Raw genomic sequence first — 17,547 nt, forward strand, 5'->3', positions numbered from 1 at the left:
TAGGTATTGTGATGCCCCAGAAATTCGTATTTATTTTCCGAGGATTTTCCGGAATCTAAATTGTGATTTTTGGACGTTTCGTGGCTCGTGGATGGAGCGGAAGTGTTTCGGGCGAATAATTATTTGAAAAGTATGGTTTTAGGGGGTTGCCAAAGGTTGACTTTTTATACGTTGGGATTCTCCGAAAACTTCCTTCACGAAAGTTGTAGAGCGCGTCGTTACGAGTTCGTGGACATGTGGAACGCGAGAATCGGAGTTCGTATGAGGAAGTTATGGCTATTGGAAAAAGTTTCCATTTTAGTATATATAGGAAAAATCAGAAATATATTTTCATTTCCTCATTTCCTTTTCCGGAAGCCTTTTTTCTCTCTCTCTTCTCTCTCGTCCGCTCCCTCAGTATCGAAGTTTTTCGACTGACCCGACCCGGACCCGGTCGATCCGACCCGACGTTTCTGGCGAGCTCCGGCCATCTCCGGCGACGAAATTTTCCAGACAGGATCGTCTCCGCCGTCTGGTGGTCCCTGTGGTGTTCTCTAGCGCCGATTCTCGGTGGTAGCGGCGGTAGAAGGCGGTGCAGGTTGGTGTTTTCGGACCCGGCCGGAAAACACAACTCCGGCGACTTCATGGCTTCAACGATTCCTTGGTTGAGCTCAGAGCGGCCTCGTTGATCGATCCTTGGTGGTTGTTTGGATCGATTCACGTGAAACTTCGATCAACTCGGATTGGATCACTGTTCACGGCTTGTGAGGTAGTTTTCGATCCCTTAGGCTTGTTTTCTGACTTCGATCCAGTTATGAGAATTCACAAGCATGCTTAGATGAAGCTTTTTGATGTTGGGAGTTTTGTGAAATAATGAGTTTTTGGCCGGCGGCGGTGCACCACCGTCTGTGGCGGTGTTCCGGCGGTGTTCCGGCCACTTAAGGAACTGTTTTTGGTATTATATATGTTCTACTCGTTGATACGAGCGTTTCGATATATAATATGCAAATTTTGGAGTTCGTATGGAATTGTTAGGATTTTTACCGTTTCATATCGGTGAATTTATTCGATCCGTGAGGATTTGAGCGTCCGATCGACTTGTGGTTTGGTCACATCGATCGTGGGCGTATTCCGGAGACTTTGGGAGGTCTCGGATGTGGTTTTGCCTCGATTGGCGCCACTTTGGGGGATTTTAGTTCAAAACAGGGGTTTCGGACTTAAAATTGGTTATGAATCGTTACTGATTTGAGATCATTGGTGAATAGGTGCTTCTAAAAAGTGAATTGGACGAGTTGTTGGTGATAGTGTTAGTTCGGTTCTGTATTGAAGACGCAGCGGGATCCTGAGGTGAGTAATCTCACGAAGTTCATTTCACGAACGGGAATACCCTTATTGTTTTGAGAGTTATTTAGTTAACTGCAAACTATAGATGGTATTAGTGGCACTTTAGAGTAGATGATTACGTGTGTGTGTATATATATTATGGGATGTATATATATACATACGTATTCATGTATTAGTAGATATATGTTTACGTGAAATATATATGTTTTGGTGGTTTGTGGATTTATGAAAACAATATGCATGAAATGATGCTTTTTATTGTTTTGGGGTGTGGCTTTTGGAAAACAAATGATTTGTGGAAATGATTGATTTCGATTTGTTTTGAAAAGCGTTGAGATTTGAGAAAAGTGTTGAGATTTGGGTATGAAAACAATAGGCATGAATTGATGCTTTTTATTGTTTTGTGTTATGGCTTTTTCGGAAAACAATAATTATGGAAATGTTGATTTCGATTGTTTTCAAAAGCGTTGTGATTTGTGTAACATTTTGGGTCCAATGCGACTCCTTTAATGTTTTGCTCCAAGGGACATTGCGGCCCGAGGATCGAAGGTCTAAGACCTTGGGCAGAATATCAGGTGACCACGTCTTTGGCCGGACGAGTGGTTACGTTTTTCAGTTAGAGCTCTAATCTGTCTGCCATATAGGTAATTCATGGGGTAACGGGAATTGGTTATTTACAACTCATGACATTACGTATTTTTAGGGAACAAGGTGTGAGTTGCTTCCTTATTAATGGTTTTTAAGGGGACAAGGTGCAAGTTGATTTCCTTATTAACGATTTGATAGAAATCAAGATGTGAGTTGCTTTCTATGGTACGCTTATGGTACAACTGATAGAATTCAAGGTGTGAGTTGTTTTCTATGTTTTATTGATAGAATTCAAGGTGTGAGTTGTTTTCTATGTTTTATTGATAGAAATCAAGGTGTGAGTTGCTTTCTATGTTTTATTGATAGAATTCAAGGTGTGAGTTGCTTTCTATGTTTTATTGATAGAAATCAAGGTGTGAGTTGCTTTCTATGTTTTATTGATAGAAATCAAGTGTGGGTTGTTTTCTATGTTTCGTTTTAAAAGGAAACAAGGTGTGAGTTGCTTTCTTTTATTTCGATTTGAAAGGAAATTAAAGTGTGAGTTATTCTCCTTTATTTCGTGTTTTAAGGAATTAAAGCGTGAGTTGTTTTCCTTATTTTTGGCGTGAGTTGTGTGTGGTTTGAGTTACTCATACGGGCTTGCAAAAGCTTACCGGGTTTGTTGTGTGGCAACCCGGTACACTATTCAAACGGTGTAGGGGTTAATCCTGCAGGTTAGGATAATCGGGGCTGAAGCGGAGGTAGCGCCTTTGCGGCTTTACGGTAGGATGCCATTTTTGTAACTTTACCGTTGATTAAGGACTTCCGTTGTATAGTTACTCTGAGCTGCATTTACGTTTTATTTTGTTGTTGACAATCTATTTCGTAAGCATTGTAATATATAACTCTATGGAGCGAGTTTATATTAACTTTGAGGGTTCAGGGCATCAATATCTGTGTAAGTTAAAGGGAAAAAGATTTCAGGTATTTTGTATTGATGACTGGACGTTCACGCATATATAATTATGGGGTTATATATATCGATTTTCATGTGTGTAAAATCAGGGGCGTGACAGGTATGATCATCTGGTGATTGACACTGCCTTAGATATCAAACCCGATTGCTCATTACTCACTGATGGTGGTCTACATTCCCAACATTACTACTGTGTGACCAGGGGCGGAGCCACGTTGGGCCCAATGGGTCCCGTGCCCTACTGGGTTTTTCATTTTTTTTTTTAAATTTCTGTTCTTAACAATCCTAGAAGTAGCTAAGAGTTTCATCATGTTAGTACCAGCCTATATGGCGCAGCGGATGGACTTGATTATTTTATATGGCTGGTCCTAAGTTCGAATCCTACTGTCAACATTGACTGTTTTGAGTTTTTTTTTTCGTTCTTTTTTTTTGGTCTGGAACATTTGTTTCATACTTTTTATTCGTTTGTAAGTAACAACACTATACTTCTTTTTAATTTTAAAAGTCAAAGATAATTTATATGGGAGCTTCTATTCATACCTCCAAATTTGGCATTTGGACCTCCCCACTTACTTTTACAAATAACCATTTTGCTATCTACACCTCTCTAATCTTCCTAAAATGTCCATCGTCCAATAAAATCAATAAAAGCTCTTTTTTTTTTAAGATTCTATTCATACTTTCAAAAATCATTAGTTGAACCTCCTTTAGTTTTTGAAGATTTGGAATTGCAGCAAATTTTTTTTTTTTTGGAAGTTCATCCTCCATATACGAGTTACAGAGGTGCTAGCACTTTTTCAATGAATTGTCGACTCTTGATTGGTATAGGCAACAATACCATGTTTGCTCGTCATCTCGTACAATTATGTTTTCCAAGTATTATTTTCATTGCATTTAGGTGTTATTATCCCTAAACTAATTCAATAGCAACTTGAAATGAACATGGTTCTTTTGTTTTAGATATGTATGGGATAGTGGAGGAAATTACAATAATCAACCATGAGTCTAGTGCATTCTCTATAGATTTATATCATAAGGTTGAATTTTTCATCATATCTATAGAATAGTTCCACATGAAATTGTTCTGACTGATGATGTGTGGGAAGATCGATCTTGTGGACAACTACCATTGTTGCATTTATCATATAAACGAGGTGGAGTACTGCTTTTTGTCACCACTCGTTCACATGTTTGTTTGCATTCAGAATGAGTAGGGCTTCATCAACTGAGGTGTCTTTGTATTTCCCATTTTCTCTCATTTTATTTTTTATTTTTTTATCGCACAGTGATAGATCTTGTAAATTGTCAGCTGTGTGAGCAAAGAAGTCTATCACTTTACGAGGACAAAGTCAAATTCTGAAAATTTTGACTACAACGTTAAATAACGTTTGGCGATATATATTTTAGCGTTTATATTAGAGGAGAAAGTTTTTTCCAAGTTGAAGAGTGTTACTGTTTATAGAGATTTTTTTTCCCTTATTTATGTCTTTATTGGTAATTTGACATGAGTTGACTTTGTCAACTATTATTTGAAAAAGGGAGAGGTCCAAATACCAATATTGGAGGTATGAATAGAAGCTCCCAATTTATATCCCATCATAAAAAGTTTTCTAAAATTTAAAAATATTTGATTAATAAAATATGTAATTTAAAAAAAATGATTTTACTGGAATCTTATTCTAATATTTTAATGTTTATTAAAATTTTGGTATATAATTTATGTTTCAAATTTTTTTTTTTTCAAAACATCTGAGTGCTCAAATTAAAATTTTGGTATATAGTTTTGGACGATCCCTATAGTTTATGTTTCAAATGTGTTTTTTTTTTTTTCTCAAAATATCTGAGTGCCCCACTTGATCAAATTCTAGCTCAGCCATTGGTTACAATCATGTTTACGAGGCTGCTGTGGCTACCCGAGAGAAGGAGACAACGGTCTTATTTCCAGCACTGCAAACATTAAACATTGTAGGTGTTTGAACCCAAAATAAATATTTTTCCCGACGAGGAGACTCGAAGAAGACCGGGCCAATATCGGTGGCCCAAGCTATATATATATATATATATATATATATATATTTTTGAATAAAGCTATATATTTTAGATAAACTCGGAATATATTGTTTAGAGGCTAAATAAAACCTACGTGGAGACCAAGCAATCTTGAGGCAAATCCGGATATTCAACGATTTACTATTAATTATCATATATTTGGTAATTAATGGTGGTTTGTTTGGTTAATTACCAAGATTGTGCAGTGAGAGAAAGCAATCATGTAGCCCATGCAATTAATGTGCAATGGCACATATAGGAACATGCAATCTAGGAAGGTATATATATAATCTTATTATATGTATATAAAGTTGCCCATGCATGTTAGGTCCAACGGTGGACCAATTGAGGAAGAAGCCAAGATTTCCATACAATTAAGGGGGACGTGCAAGAATGGACTCTTATTGATTAAGGGATGTATATATCATGCATGGTGAGACAATTAAGGACTATATATGGTGGGCCACCATCATTCGCTGCCAATCATATGCAAGCGAGCAAGTCTGCCGTACAATTAAGGTTTCATGAAGGTGGAGCAGTTTGAGTAAGTTACAATCACCTTTGATTGCAATAAATAAGGGATGATATAATTGCATGCAGCGACCTACAGAGTCCTCGCGACGATATATTCGCAATTAACATACGTGCATATCCTATTGCATCCAAGAGGAAGATTGCATCCAGGATTCTAAAAGGCAATTAACCTTGCCTAAAAGATTGCTATGACAGAGTCAATCTCTTATTATTATACGATAAAATCATAAGGAAAATGATTTGTGGCCTCAATGAGGCCTAAGATTTGTGGCCTCAATCCTACGTGTCATGTCATGTCACCTACACACATCACCTATTTGCCAAATCATCCCATGTAATTTTTGAGTAAAAAGACTATCTTATCATTCCAAAATCTAATGGCTCTAAATTATTTTGGTTTTCATCTAAAAATAAAATATATTATTTTAGTTTTTTTTTTTCGTTATATATATAATTATATATATATATATATATAATTCGTCAAAAAAAAATTATATACAAATATGTGTTTGTGTGTGTGTATATATATATATATTAATGTCATAATTCTAACCCACAAAATTAAAAAAAAAAATTTGATTAAAAAAAAGTCAAATTTAAAATTGATTCCACAAAAATGGAAAGAAAACATATTAATATCTTAATTATAACCCATCAAATTTGGTAAATTGAAGTAATATTCAACTCTTTTAATAAATGAATTTAATAAAATTAATGGAAGATTAGTTTACCTTACACTAACAAGTTAATTAGAAAAGTCAAAAATTAAATTGGATCCACAAAAATGGAAAGAAAATGGGATTCAAATTTGCTCACCATCAAATTATTGGTGGTGATACCACCACACAATACAAAATTGCCACGTGTTATAAAACATAATTATAGTTTATCATGATATTTTATTAAAAAATTATATTTTAAGTATTCAATTAATTCTACATGACGTGGCAAGTTTTAATAGGTTGGTGATATCACCACAAAATAAATGTGGTGAGTAAATTAGAATCCAAGAAAATGTATTGAAATCGTAATTGAAACCTATGAAATCTGGTAATTGAAGAGGTAAGAAAATATCATTAATAAATTGAATTGATAAAATTCTAGATTCCATCATTTCAAAATTTCTCGATAATTTAATATTGTCTCATCCAAACGCAACATTAGGAAGTGTTCCTTAAAGGTCAAGTGAGACTTCATTAATACAACTGTTCGTTTATTTTTACATGAAAAAACAATTATAATGTTATTAATACTATGTAGAAATTCAATGAACAATAGGTGTATAACACAGCAATAATCAAAGAAAAAGTGCAATTAAGGAAGGTGTAAAATAGAAGTCATCGTCTACATTAACATTAAAGTCAGCTAACATGTCTTACACCAACAAATAAGTAATAAGTAGCTAATAATGAGCCAGTAAAGTTTACTGGGGACTTTTCCCTAATGGCATATATACACTGAAATAGAAATCATCATCCACACTGAAATTTAAAGTCAGCTAACATGTCTTACAGTAACAAATAAGTACTAAGTAGCTAATGATGAGCTAGTAGAGTTCACTGAAGACCTTTACCTAATGGCATGTTCACACTTAAATAGAAGCTATCATCTATTGAAACTGAAAGAGCTAACATGTCTTGCACGAATAAGTAAGTATTAAGTAGCCAATGATGAGCTAGTAAAGTTTAGTGAGGATCTTTTTTTAATAGCATAATTACACTAAAATAGAAGTCATCATCTACATTGTCTTACAGTAACAAATAAGTACTAAGTAACCAATAATGGGCTAGTAAAGTTCACTGGGGACCTTTTCCTAATGACATAATTACACTAAAATAGAAGTCATCATCCACACTGAAATTTAAAGTTAGCTAGCATGTCTTACAAGAACAATAAGTACCAAGTAGCTAATAATGAGCCAGTAAAGTTTACTAGAGACCTTTCCCGAATGGCATATTCACACTAAAATAGAAGCCATCATCAATTGAAACTTAAAATAAGCTAGTGTGTCTTGCACGAACAAGTAAGTACTAAGTAGCCAATAGTAAAGTTCAACGGGAATCTTTCCCTAATAACATATTCACACTAAAATTGAAGCCATATATCATCACATTGAAATTGAAAGTTAGCTAAGTACTAACATGTCTTATACGAACAAAAAAGTACTAAGTAGCTAATAATGAACAAGTAGAGTTCACTGGGAACTTTTTTCTAATGACATATTTACACTAAAATAGAAACTATCATTCACATTTATAAATCATTATTGTCTATCGAAAAATTTGGGATCAACAAAACAAGTATACTTTCAAAAATTAATTTCCTCATGTGCAATATATTGTATTCCATATTAAGCAATTTCTTTTCAGATATCAACTTCCCAATCAATTTAGATATCTAGGTTTTCAATCACCAGATTTTATGAGTTAAAATTACGATTTAAATATATTTTCTTTCCATTTTTGTGAATCCAATTTAATTTTTGACTTTTCAAATTAACTTGTTAATGTAAGGTAACTAATCTTCCATTAATTTTATTTATTAAAAGATTTAAATATTACTTTAATTTACCAGATTTCATGGATTATAATTACGATATTAATATATATATATATACATACCACATTCATTCTCCATCGAAAATATATAAATTTTTTGGACGAATTATATATATATATATAACTTTGTTTTTAACGAATTATATATATATATACACCCATACTTTTTTTTGAATATGTATAATGAAAAAAAATCCAAAATAATGAAAAGAAAGAAAGGAAAAAAAACCAAACGATATTTTTTTTAGAAGAAAGTCAAAATAATTTAGAGCCGTTATATATTCAACAACATATATATATATATATATATATATATATATATTTGACGAATTATAGATAAATATATATATATATATATATATTCACAAAAATATATAATATAATTTTTTTTTAGACGAATTATATATATATAATAAAAAAAGAAAAAGAAAAAAAATAAAATAATTTATATTTTCTAAAAGAAAGCTAAAATAATTTAGAGCCATTAAATTTTGAAAGGATAAAATAGTCTTTTTATTCAAGAATGACATGACATGATTTGACAAATTAGTGAGGTGTATAGGTGACATGGCTTGACACCTAGGATTGAGGCCACAAATCTTAGGCCTCATTGAGGCCATATATCATTGCCCAAATCATAACTATTAAGAGTTTTGATTTGATTCAAGGCCAATAACTGTGGCCTGAAATATAGTATTTAATTCATATTTGGAAAGTGAATCTACAAGCAGCCTATATATAGAGGCTAAAGACGATACAGAAAGGACCTCTCTCGAATCAACTAATTCCAGCGATTACAAAGCCTCCCCGAAGCAAACCTTCAATCTTGTTGAAACTCGGTGACCGCACGCCAGTCCTAGTCTCCTCGCGAGCCAACTGTCAACATCACCAGACCAACCCGGCGACCGTGCTTCCAGTCCTAGTCTCCCCGCGAGCCGGCTATTAGTGCTACTGCCACCGATACTACCAGCAAAGCAAGGGTAACGCCCTCGCAACCCAGCGAAGCTAAAGTCACGCTTTAGCAAAACTCGTGCTTTCTCCAACTTCCCAATGATTGCTCTGCTCAGCCAACAAAGTTGAGTATCGATTCGGTGAACGCAAGAGACCACAACCAAAGCCCTTACCAGGAAGGCAAAAAGTCCTTTTTCGGAAGGCAGAGAAAAGAACCTTGTGACGAGGTTGGTGCTCTCCTCGTCCACAGCGCTTGAAGAAGAAGTCAGGTTAAGGGACTACCCCGACGACTGCACCCCACGGTGCTGGCATGCCTGCGCACACAAGCTCAAAAGAGACAGTTTGCACCCCTACCGGATTTTCGTGTCAAACACTTTGCACCCCTACAGGATTTACGCGTCAAACAGTAGGGTGCAAGTCATTTCCCATCTCTCAAGGAGTTGTCGATATGGGACATGGACAGCGAGAAGCCAATGGCGATTAGAAAATGTGCAGGGATAGAAAGTCTGGTATGTGGGTTTCATATCCTTGTGTCTCTGGAGGAGTTGCGGATTTCTGATTTCCATAACTTAGAGAGTATTCCATGTTTAGAGGAATGCACATCCCTCCGTCAATTACAGGTTCGTGATTGTGAGAAATTGAAGTCTCTGTCAACAGGGCTGCGCTGCCTCGCTCATCTGGAGCAATTGGGTTTGGGAGGAGCTCGACTCATTACCTGATTTTCAAGCTCCATCACAACAACTTGACCAATTAGACTTGAGCGGGTGGCCTAAACTCAAGTCTCTTCCTCAACAACAAGTTCAACACTTCACTTCGCTGACACAGTTGACTACTCCATCTTTCAAAGTGGAGGCTTTACCAAAGTGGTTGGGCATCTCTCAAGCGCCTGATTATTTTTGATTGTGAGAATCTCAAGTATCTACCTTCACTCCAAGCAATGCAATGCCTCACCAAATTACGGGTTCTACGAATTTTTGGCTGTCCACTTCTAAAGGAAAGATGCACCAAGGACAGCGGCGAAGAATGGCCCAAGATTTCTCACATTCCAGATATCCATATTTGTAAGCTTCTTTCTGATTATTTTTCAAGATATCTCAGTTTATTTACAAACTACTTTTTATGCGCGCATGGCTCCATTACTATTTCGCTCACCATACAGAAATTCAAACTAGCCACTAAAGATTGTCTGGTTTGTTCTGGAAAAAGCTTTCTGAAGCATGTCTACAAATTAATAGAAATGAGACAGAAATAAAAGAAAATAAAGGTTTTCTTTGGTTGCTCAAGTTAGTATGAGAAAGCTCATGTAAAACTTAACTATGGTTTGCGATACATATGTTTTATACAGTCATACTACCTTGTCTCACATGAAACAAATTGTTAGACTGAATTTAGCTGAAGTTGGGCAATGTCACTTCCTAATACTCCCCACATTTTAATTTTCAAATAGCATGGTTGGTAGCATGTATCGGAGAGGCATGCCCAATAATATTAATTAAGCAAATAAAGTACAGGTTATACACAGTTTGAAGTTTCAACAGACGTAACATTTTTGTAGTATCTGAAAAAAAAAATTGAAATTAAATGGCTCTTGTGCATATTGTGGAAAACCCATGTCAAATTGGCAGAATATCAATGTGCATACTGTCCTTTTCAGAAAAAACCCTATGATATCCATTATCTCTTCTGGATTTTCTTTTTTAATGTGTATCTCTTCAACTTTTCAGGACAAACCTGGTGATATGTGTGCTGCATTTACTGATCAAGGCATTGCTTCTGAAGAAGTCAACATGCTCTAAATGCAGAATAGCTCGTGAACACATGTCATTTGTAAGCTTCTTTCTGACTGTTTTTCTTTGTTTGAATGGTTTTCAAATTTCTCAGTTTATTTACAAACTAATTTTTATGCGCGCATGGCTCCATTACTATTTCGCTCACTATACAGAAATTCAAACTAGCCGCTAAATGATTGTCTTGTTTGTTCTGGAAAAAGCTTTCTGAAGCATGTCTACAAAAATAATAGAAATTTTGTTTTTTTTTTGTTATACTCAGCATTGATTGATTGATCATTGTTTTCTAGGATAAAAAAAATATTCAGTTACTCGATTGAAGCCATGCAATGCCTCAGCAATTGCTTTCATGTTTCAAGAGAAAGATTTACCATTGGGAGTGCGCCTGTGTGGGAGTCTCATGTTGTGCAAGTTAAATCACTTCTCCTCTCTTAAAGCAGAGTAAGCTTTCAAACCCCCATGAGTTATTAATTTAGCACGTACTTTCACAGTTTCATGTCATGTCATAAGTATCCAACAGTATCAAGAGTTTATCTTTCTGAATTGATTAGTGGTTGTTTCTGAAGATAAATTAATCTGTGATGCCCCAGAAATTCGTATTTATTTTCCGAGGATTTTCCGGAATCTAAATTGTGATTTTTGGACGTTTCGTGGCTCGTGGATGGAGCGGAAGTGTTTCGGGCGAATAATTATTTGAAAAGTATGGTTTTAGGGGGTTGCCAAAGGTTGACTTTTTATACGTTGGGATTCTCCGAAAACTTCCTTCACGAAAGTTGTAGAGCGCGTCGTTACGAGTTCGTGGACATGTGGAACGCGAGAATCGGAGTTCGTATGAGGAAGTTATGGCTATTGGAAAAAGTTTCCATTTTAGTATATATAGGAAAAATCAGAAATATATTTTCATTTCCTCATTTCCTTTTCCGGAAGCCTTTTTTCTCTCTCTCTTCTCTCTCGTCCGCTCCCTCAGTATCGAAGTTTTTCGACTGACCCGACCCGGACCCGGTCGATCCGACCCGACGTTTCTGGCGAGCTCCGGCCATCTCCGGCGACGAAATTTTCCAGACAGGATCGTCTCCGCCGTCTGGTGGTCCCTGTGGTGTTCTCTAGCGCCGATTCTCGGTGGTAGCGGCGGTAGAAGGCGGTGCAGGTTGGTGTTTTCGGACCCGGCCGGAAAACACAACTCCGGCGACTTCATGGCTTCAACGATTCCTTGGTTGAGCTCAGAGCGGCCTCGTTGATCGATCCTTGGTGGTTGTTTGGATCGATTCACGTGAAACTTCGATCAACTCGGATTGGATCACTGTTCACGGCTTGTGAGGTAGTTTTCGATCCCTTAGGCTTGTTTTCTGACTTCGATCCAGTTATGAGAATTCACAAGCATGCTTAGATGAAGCTTTTTGATGTTGGGAGTTTTGTGAAATAATGAGTTTTTGGCCGGCGGCGGTGCACCACCGTCTGTGGCGGTGTTCCGGCGGTGTTCCGGCCACTTAAGGAACTGTTTTTGGTATTATATATGTTCTACTCGTTGATACGAGCGTTTCGATATATAATATGCAAATTTTGGAGTTCGTATGGAATTGTTAGGATTTTTACCGTTTCATATCGGTGAATTTATTCGATCCGTGAGGATTTGAGCGTCCGATCGACTTGTGGTTTGGTCACATCGATCGTGGGCGTATTCCGGAGACTTTGGGAGGTCTCGGATGTGGTTTTGCCTCGATTGGCGCCACTTTGGGGGATTTTAGTTCAAAACAGGGGTTTCGGACTTAAAATTGGTTATGAATCGTTACTGATTTGAGATCATTGGTGAATAGGTGCTTCTAGAAGGTGAATTGGACGAGTTGTTGGTGATAGTGTACTAGTTCGGTTCTGTATAGAAAACGCAGCGGGATTCTGAGGTGAGTAATCTCACGAAGTTCATTTCACGAACGGGAATACCCTTATTGTTTTGAGAGTTATTTAGTTAACTGCAAACTATAGATGGTATTAGTGGCACTTTAGAGTAGATGATTACGTGTGTGTATATATATATTATGGGATGTATATATATACATACGTATTCATGTATTAGTAGATATATGTTTACGTGAAATATATATGTTTTGGTGGTTTGTGGATTTATGAAAACAATATGCATGAAATGATGCTTTTTATTGTTTTGGGGTGTGGCTTTTGGAAAACAAATGATTTGTGGAAATGATTGATTTCGATTTGTTTTGAAAAGCGTTGAGATTTGAGAAAAGTGTTGAGATTTGGGTATGAAAACAATAGGCATGAATTGATGTTTTTTATTGTTTTGTGTTATGGCTTTTTCGGAAAACAATAATTATGGAAATGTTGATTTCGATTGTTTTCAAAAGCGTTGTGATTTGTGTAACATTTTGGGTCCAATGCGACTCCTTTAATGTTTTGCTCCAAGGGACATTGCGGCCCGAGGATCGAAGGTCTGAGACCTTGGGCAGAATACCAGGTGACCACGTCTTTGGCCGGACGAGTGGTTACGTTTTTCAGTTAGAGCTCTAATCTGTCTGCCATATAGGTAATTCATGGGGTAACGGGAATTGGTTATTTACAACTCATGACATTACGTATTTTTAGGGAACAAGGTGTGAGTTGCTTCCTTATTAATGGTTTTTAAGGGGACAAGGTGCAAGTTGATTTCCTTATTAACGATTTGATAGAAATCAAGGTGTGAGTTGCTTTCTATGGTACGCTTATGGTACAACTGATAGAATTCAAGGTGTGAGTTGTTTTCTATGTTTTATTGATAGAATTCAAGGTGTGAGTTGTTTTCTATGTTTTATTGATAGAATTCAAGGTGTGAGTTGTTTTCTATGTTTTATTGATAGAAATCAAGGTGTGAGTTGCTTTCTATGTTTTATTGATAGAATTCAAGGTGTGAGTTGTTTTCTATGTTTTATTGATAGAAATCAAGGTGTGAGTTGCTTTCTATGTTTTATTGATAGAAATCAAGTGTGGGTTGTTTTCTATGTTTCGTTTTAAAAAGAAACAAGGTGTGAGTTGCTTTCTTTTATTTCGATTTGAAAGGAAATTAAAGTGTGAGTTATTCTCCTTTATTTCGTGTTTTAAGGAATTAAAGCGTGAGTTGTTTTCCTTATTTTTGGCGTGAGTTGTGTGTGGTTTGAGTTACTCATACGGGCTTGCAAAAGCTTACCGGGTTTGTTGTGTGGCAACCCGGTACACTATTCAAACGGTGTAGGGGTTAATCCTGCAGGTTAGGATAATCGGGGCTGAAGCGGAGGTAGCGCCTTTGCGGCTTTACGGTAGGATGCCATTTTTGTAACTTTACCGTTGATTAAGGACTTCCGTTGTATAGTTACTCTGAGCTGCATTTACGTTTTATTTTGTTGTTGACAATCTATTTCGTAAGCATTGTAATATATAACTCTATGGAGCGAGTTTATATTAACTTTGAGGGTTCAGGGCATCAATATCTGTGTAAGTTAAAGGGAAAAAGATTCCAGGTATTTTGTATTGATGACTGGACGTTCACGCATATATAATTATGGGGTTATATATATCGATTTTCATGTGTGTAAAATCAGGGGCGTGACATAATCATCCTCTTAACAGAGTTCCAATTGTTAACTTTTGGTTTTTGTTCTAGTGTTGATATATATGTAACCCCAATGTTAACAACTTCAGGAAAAGTAGGTTGCAGTAGTAATTCTTACATAAAGAAGAGGGATGACAATTAAGCTAGCTCTTGCTTATAAAGATGTAGCTAGGGTGCAATTGTGTATTGTAGAAAAGCTGTTTGAAGCATTGAGAAAATGAATCAATCTTGTTTATCCTTCTCTCTTCCTTTCCCTCAACCAACCATCTTCTTGAAATGCAGGTCTGGATTGAAGCTATGCAACGTCTTACTCAACTAGCTAGCACAAGTGGATAACTATGGTTCCAAGTTTTAGGGGTTACATGTGCCTTGAGACGTGTTTGAAGTTACAGTTGCACATGATTATTCCCATCCAAGTTCTAAGTACAAGTACAGCCAATTATTGAAATCATTGCAAGTTCTTCAAACCACTTCTTCCTCTTCCCTTTTAGTGTTCCTCTTTGACTAGATTCAACCAGTTTTCAAATGCAGTGTACTCTTCTGTAGTCTCTGCTCTATAGGTTATTTACTTGCGGCATTTTTTCCTGATAGCTGGCTTTATTATTATTATTATTATTATTATTTGGATAAATGGGAGCCAAAAGGCCCAAAAAGAAAAAGAAAAAAAAACAAGACAGGAATGATGTGGCTGACTTTATTGTTTTGGCATAATTTGCAATTTTTCACCAGGCTCTATCCTAGGCCAAATGGAAGAACAAGTTGCGCAACTGAAGTGCACTGTGTGAAAACTGAGTTCAGTTATCTGCTGGCTGTATGAACCAACTTCTGTCACCCCGCATTTGTGTGCTCGCTTGGTGTTTCTTATGGGAAAGCTCGAATTATAACGAATGGAGGCCATAAGCTTGACAGTTATGTATTGTGCGCTTGTTTAGGAGGAACTAAAGTACGATTTTAAGAGTGTATTGAAAGCGTCTTGGTGCTTCCATGTTCATGAGATTCAGTATGGTGGTATGATCTTGTTGTGCATTATGGTAGAGCTCTAGAGGATCTTATGTTTTCAGAGCGTTGCTCTTAGTTGAAAGGAAAAAAGAAAAAAAAGAATGGAGAGATAACTGAAATATTGAGTGCTTGTGAGCTTGGGTGTAATTGGGGTTCTCTGTTAAGAAGGGTTGAGAGAGAATGTGAGATTACCTATGAGCGATTCAAAGAATTTTTGTTGTTTTTACGAACTCTGTTAAGTCTTCTTTTGACAGTAGTGAATTATCGTCATGGGCTGTGGACGTAACGCAATTTGGGGTGAACCGCATTAAAACCTTTCATCTTATTGACGGTGTTGTCTTTGGTTCTATTTTACATTTTCTTGGCAAAGAATGAACATCTAATGGGAAAAGCTAATCAACATCCTTGTACGTTTCACCATTTGCCTTTTCATTTAGCAGTTTGCTGTTTACTTTAAGAGAGCGTCTGCTCTCCACCCCGGGTGGATCTCCAACTGGCCTATTAACAGTGCGTGGTTTTCACGCTCTGTTGATGTTAGGAATACCAAAAAACCGTGGAGATCAGTAAATTTATGTCTACTGCAATCACATGCAGTGCACGTGTTTCACCCTCTCACTCCTCGACTAGTTACTCCGAATGAGTCCTCTCTCCCCTCAACTCTGATCCGTCATTCTCTCTCTCTCTCTCTCCTCGACCACTTCGATAGTTCGATCTGTCCCTCACTCCCTCCAGACACATAATCAAATACCCATCACAAAACTTTTGAAATCAATAACTGGGAAACTTCACTTGAAATCACTGAGAAGAAGAAAGGGTGGAATCGTATAAGGGCTGGTGATGAGAGGTGTTAGGAGTAGCCCAGCTAATCCCCCCTTAATCTCTTTTGTATTGGCCCAATAGGCCCAAGTGTTGCTTAGCTGGAAGTATGCAATGGTGGTCCTGTACCATTGCTGTCTTCTTCTTCTTTTGTCTGGATGCGAGGTCATCTATATGTGTAGGCAAACTAGCCAAGGCTAATTATGAAATATGATGATTGAACTTTAATTTCTGTCTTTCCTTTCTTCCTTAATCTTGGCACCCAACATCTGGTATCAGAGCCGGATGGCTCCGGCAAGAAACATTCAGGTTTCAAACCCCTCCACCACCCCAACCACCTTTGCCTTCGTACCCCCGATATCCGAAACACCACAAACCCAACTCCTTGCCCCCTCTTCATACCAACCTGGGGAAATTACACCATTACATGTGGAAGAACTCCACCAATCTTTTGACTTGCTGCAGGCGGAGTTCCATCACTCCATGGATGCCTTGGATCAAAAACAAGATGCATTTCAAAACCGTATATCAGCCCAAATGGCAGCACTACAGAGCACCATCATTCAGGCCCTCACCCAGTGCCAACCACCATCATCGCAAGCCCAACCCAGCTCCCTTGCCATCACTTTCGGCACCATCTCTGCCCCGACCTTAGCATGGCCGGGCCTATCCTTACCCATCCCACCCACCCCTTCAACATCACAAACCACCACAGCCATGCTTTCCTCTCCCCAAACACCACCACCGTACTCATTCCCTGCCCAGTATTCCACTCTAACCTCTGTTCCCCAACCACCATCCTCTACAACTATTCCCACCACACACCCTCAACTGTCCCTTCCCGAATTTCCAAATTCCCACACCACCACCCATATCCCTCCCCGACACCATACTCACAACCATCAGCTCCAGGAAAACCACTACTTCCGCCCACCCAAAATCGATTTACCAAGTTTCATAGGAGACGACGTCCTCGGCTGGCTCCTAATGGCGGAGCGATATCTCCGCACTCAACGCATCCCCGCATTGGAGTACATCTCCATTGTCACCTCACACTTTGGCCCAGTTGCTTGCTTGTGGATGAATGCATTTGGGCAGCGACATCCTTTAGCGACGTGGAACCAGTTTGCTTCATCTTTTTTGGAGCATTATGGAGCTGGCAGCGACGCCGACATCCAGACTTCCCTCTCCCAGTTACGGCACACCACCTCAGTGAACGAGTTTATCATCTCCTTCACTAAACTCTCTTCACGGGCCTTGAACTAGTCGGAATCCCAGCTACTGCTTATATTTCTCGACGCCCTTAAGCCGGAAATTCAACAGGACATGATTGCCCTTGAGCCACGTTCTCTGGCATCGGCTCAGCGCCTGGCACGCCGATTAGAGCTCAAATTAGCTGACGTGCGTGCT

General features: G+C 37.7%; 1 long non-coding RNA gene across 1 annotated transcript; it reads left to right on the forward strand.

The window, feature by feature from the left end:
• Positions 1-10,326: 10,326 nt before the first annotated feature.
• On the forward strand, positions 10,327-14,771 carry LOC112180048. Its single transcript, XR_002928034.2, has 3 exons — positions 10,327-10,785; positions 11,036-11,186; positions 14,605-14,771. It is a non-coding gene; the product is annotated as an uncharacterized LOC112180048 (long non-coding RNA).
• Positions 14,772-17,547: the final 2,776 nt, after the last annotated feature.

This window comes from Rosa chinensis, chromosome 7, assembly GCF_002994745.2.
Source record: "Rosa chinensis cultivar Old Blush chromosome 7, RchiOBHm-V2, whole genome shotgun sequence".
NCBI classification, from domain to species: Eukaryota; Viridiplantae; Streptophyta; class Magnoliopsida; order Rosales; family Rosaceae; genus Rosa; species Rosa chinensis.